This window comes from Vulpes vulpes, chromosome X (assembly GCF_048418805.1).
Source record: "Vulpes vulpes isolate BD-2025 chromosome X, VulVul3, whole genome shotgun sequence".
NCBI lineage: Eukaryota > Metazoa > Chordata > Mammalia > Carnivora > Canidae > Vulpes > Vulpes vulpes.
This window is the reverse complement of record NC_132796.1, coordinates 42,373,937-42,378,395: the sequence shown is the minus strand read 5'-3', so window position 1 is coordinate 42,378,395 and position 4,459 is coordinate 42,373,937. Positions and strand designations below refer to the sequence as shown.

The window sequence follows — 4,459 nt, the reverse complement described above, 5'->3', positions numbered from 1 at the left end:
AGTTAATTCATGATCAGCATCAGAAGGAACCTGCAGCCCTCATGGTCAACCTGGCTGAGTGCTGATTAGGGTAGTTGAAAAATTCTGGGAAAGTTGATGGTATAGGGCTAGCAGAGCTGAGATGGAGAAGACACTGACAAATGTAGCACAGACATAGCCTGTCACACATTGCTCAGAGTTAAATTCCCAGGGTCCTCTGGTAATCCATAAACATCTACACTGATTTTCCCTGAGGACCCAGTCTGGCTGCCCAAGAGCAGAACACCCAACTTTTGCTGGTGGCCAGCTTACCCAACAAGAGGAAAACAACGTTCACCATTTCTAAATATGGCTTTGGTTTCCCTTCTTTCCTCTCATCTTTCTAGTAGATAAATCCATAGTAAGGTAAAATCAACCTATTATTAGTGTTTTGTTTCAAGCAAATTAGTATAATAATAATTAACAATATGCCTTTGGGTTATTCTTTTGTTGCCAGGTGGACTGGGGAGATCTCCAGGCCCTGTGGCCTCCACCCAGGCCATCCCTGAGATGTTACCAAACGCTCTTGGTCTTGTTGCAAGAAAGAATTCAGGAAAGATCAGACATAGTGGCTGTGTAGTACAAATGGGCAAGCTTATTTTTTTTTTTTTTTTTTGAGAGCTGGAACTGAGAATAAAATGACCTCTTTAACAATCACTATGGTGGTAGGGAAGCAGGAATCCTACAACTCGGGAAAATGCAGCACATTTCATCTCTGGCTCTTGGAGATCTGCGAGCAGCTCAGAAAATAGCTTGGCTCAGTCACCGTCCATACATAACTAAAGCTCCTTGGCTGAGTTTCTGCATTTGCGGTGTGGAGGCCTGACAGGCTCAGGGCTGACAAGCTATTCCAGGGAACTTGAAGGGCTTGCCTCACTCCTTCCCAGGCCCAGTGAAGCCAACGATGTCAATGGTTAGCCAGTGCTGAGAGCCTGAACCTGCTGCTGGCCTCCTGCTCTGCACTTAGCAGAGGATAAAGAACGAGTCCAGTCTAGCCTCCAACCCACTGGCTGAGAGGCATGATGACCCCAGGAGACATCCAGCCAAGCCCCAGCCTCAGGAGAGAAAGAAACAGATACATACTCTAGTAGATGGGGCAGTTTCCTGGAAAGGCAGCAAAGGAAAGCAACCAAGGGCCCCAACTACACCAAAAAGGGAGCCTGAGACCCCGGGGGGCAGAAATGGCGAGGGTGGCCAAGTGTGCACTAGTTTATTGACCAAACCTCATATTCCAAACAACTTGTGTGACAGGCCAGGATACCCCAGGCCTGTGGCAGCTGAACGTAGAATTCCTGGTGGAAAGCTTTACTGGAACACAGTGGAGTGGCTTACAGGGGAGGCCAGCCTTGGAGGAGTCCTACACAGGTCTTCTGGAGAAAACGATTACACCCACACACTGAAAAAGAACCCCACAATCAAATGGCGCAAATGATAAAAGACCCACTAACTCAGCCCATGGTGGAGAGAGAGTTCTGCAGCAATTGTGGGATGAGAGCCGTTCTTCAGGGGCTGAGCCTAGGCACTCAGGCCTCAGCTGGCCTACCAGTGAAGGCCTGAATGTGGTGTTTTCTCATCTTTATTGCTTTCCAGGGAGAAGGGAGGGATCCGGACATCAAAGTGGGAGCCATCAGGCCTCTCAAAGCGGAATGTGTCCCACATGTACCCGCTGGAAGCTTGCAGGGAGACGTGGCTGCTGAACTGGAATGCGGGCTGCTCCTTGGATAACACTGGTTCCCTGCCCACCACCCCTCTGCCTCTCACTGTCTCCAAGGTGCCAGATAAACTGAATATCCTCCAGTGTCGCTCCCGGAGCTGCACCACATCACTATCGAGGTTCTCTAAGAGGATACAGTAGTGCCACCAGTAGACATGGGAATTCTGGGCTTCCCTCATGCCCATGTAGAAGGGGATGACAGTGACACGAATGTTCTCTGTTGTCTCCCGGTGAACATCAGAGAGCTCCAGCCAGGGGTGGTTCTTCTCTTGCCAGGCCCGTAGCGTCTCCTGGGCCACAAAAGGGGGTGCTTTTGTCTGGTCATACAGAAGAAATCTTTCAAACAGCTCATGCTGGATGGGAACCTGATCGGTAGAAGTATAGGGGAGGATGTCTTCGTGGCTGACATAGTCCAGGCCTGGGATGGCGTAAAGGGCCCGGCTGTCATCATGGTTAGCCAAGAAAGTCACAGCTTCTGTCTGAGATCTCTGAGATATATGTGGACAGTCTCGGGCATCAATCAGCACCTGATAGGAAGTGTGAGTTTTGCCTTTCACCTCCTTAGAACCATGGCCAGCAGGATTCTCTGCTTTCTCTGGAGCTGCAGAAGCCACATCCCGGTCATATAGTCTGGCCTGCCAGGGAAACAGGACGACACCTCGGTAGCCAAAAACACTATGAAGAAAGAGCTGCCCGGTCTCATATTTTCCATTCTGTTTTGGCACCTCAAATACACCAACCGTCTCCAAAACTTTGCCCTCTGGTCAGTTTCAGGACGAGAGGTGCCTCCATGTCGTCGCTGTCACCGCTGGCAGGAAGGCCCCAGCTCCACCAGCCACACAGAGTGGCCTCGGCCCCCGAGCCCCGGTTAGTGAGCGGGCCCACCAGCGGCTGCCCACGGCCAGGGCCCGCCAGGCCACGCAGCCCGCCATGTCCCGGGGAGCGCCCGCTTAGTGGCCGACACTGGGCCCAAGCCGCTGCCCGGGGAAGCTTATTAAAGAGAGAATATACTCTCATGATGTGAAAGCAAGTGAGCTCCAGGGAGAAGCTGGGCTCCCTGAGGTTTTGAGTCTTTATCTTTTATTTACAGTTGTTAACTAGAGGTGGAATATTTATTACTTGAGAATGGGATTTCTTGGGAGCAGGTTTCATGCCTTTTCTCCCTTATGTGGTCAGGGTGTCTGGCTTCCTTTGTCATGCGCCTGTCTGGTTTGATCCAACTTCCTGTTGCTTTGTTTTTGGAGTGCGGCCAGGACACGTCTCTAATTTTGTTGTGCCCAAGATTGCGAATCCGAGAAACCACCAAGGAGCCAACACCGATGCAAACACACGAGGGTTTATTTACAAGCTCGAGCTTGGGTCCAAGTATACCCACACAGCAGAGCAGGGACCTGGACCCTGAGGTGGGTTTCAGCTTAGTTTTAAGGACTGGTCTAGGGGACCTCCAGAGGGGGTGGAGGAATTTCTCAAGTTCTGTTTACATTCTGATATGGGCCTTCAAGGGCATTGAGCTCTGTTCTTACTCTAATAGGGGCTTCCTGCCCTTGGCTTGGGCTCTGTTTTTATTCTAATATGGGGCTTTCTAGGACGTTATGCTGTAAGCTGTTTTCTTCCTGTAACTGAAGTAAGGTAAAGTTCAGCTCTTATTCACAGGGGCCTGGGATGGCTGTACTTGTGATAACGCTGAACTTAAAGTGGAATGGCCTTAATTTCCTCGGCCTCCACAATTTTCCCATAGCAAGCCATGACTTTCTGTTTGCTGGCCTCCAGGCATCCTGTTAAAACCTAACTAACTGGGGCACCTGGGTGGTTCAGTCATTTGAGTGTCCAACTCTTGGTTTCGGCTTAGGTCATGATCTCAAGGTCATAAGATCAGAGCATTAGGCTCTGTGCTCAATGTGTTGTCTACTTGAGATTCTCTCCATCTCCCTCTCCCTTCCCCCACCCTCCCCTGCTCATGCTTCCTCCCTCTCTAATACATAAAATATTTTTTATTTAATTATTTTTTATTTAATTATTCATAAGAGACACACAGAGAGAGGCAGAGACACAAGCAGAGGGAGAGGCAACCTCCCCGCAGGAAACCCAGTGCGGGACTCAATCCCCGGACCTGATCCCTGGACATGGGGATCATGCCCTGAGCTGAAGATAGATGCTGAACTGCTAAGCCACCCAGGCATCCCAATAAAATCTTTTTTAAAAAAATATTTTATGTATTTATTTGAGAGAGAGAAAGAACAAGTGGGGAAAAGGGCAGAGGGGAGGGACAAATAGACTCTCCACTCAGCAGGGAGCCTGACATGGGGCTTGATCCCAGGATCTTGAGATCATGACCTGATCCGAAGTCAGATGCTTAATAGACTGACACCCAGGTGCCCCACCAGAGGCTTTTTTTTTTAAGATTTTATTTATTTATTTATTCATGAGAGACTGAGAGACAGAGAGAGAGAGGGAGAGAGAGGGGCAGAGACACAGGCAGAGGGAGAAGCAGGCTCCACGCAGGGAGCCCGACATGGGACTCGATTCTGGGTCTCTAGGATCACACCCTGTGCTAAAGGCAGTGCTAAACCGCTGAGCCACCCAGGCTGCTGCCCCCCACCAGAGGCTTTTCATTCTTTTTTTAAAAAGATTTATTTATTTATTCATGATAGGCAGAGAGAGAGAGAGAGAGAGAGAGGCAGAGACACAGGCAGAGGGGAAAAGCAGGCTCCATGCCAGGAGCCCAAC

At 49.8% G+C, this 4,459-nt stretch overlaps 1 pseudogene; it reads right to left on the bottom strand.

Annotated features, from left to right (window-relative positions):
- Positions 1-1,476: 1,476 nt before the first annotated feature.
- Positions 1,477-2,673, bottom strand: LOC112907297 (polymerase delta-interacting protein 2 pseudogene; annotated as a pseudogene).
- Between the last annotated feature and the right edge of the window lie 1,786 nt (positions 2,674-4,459).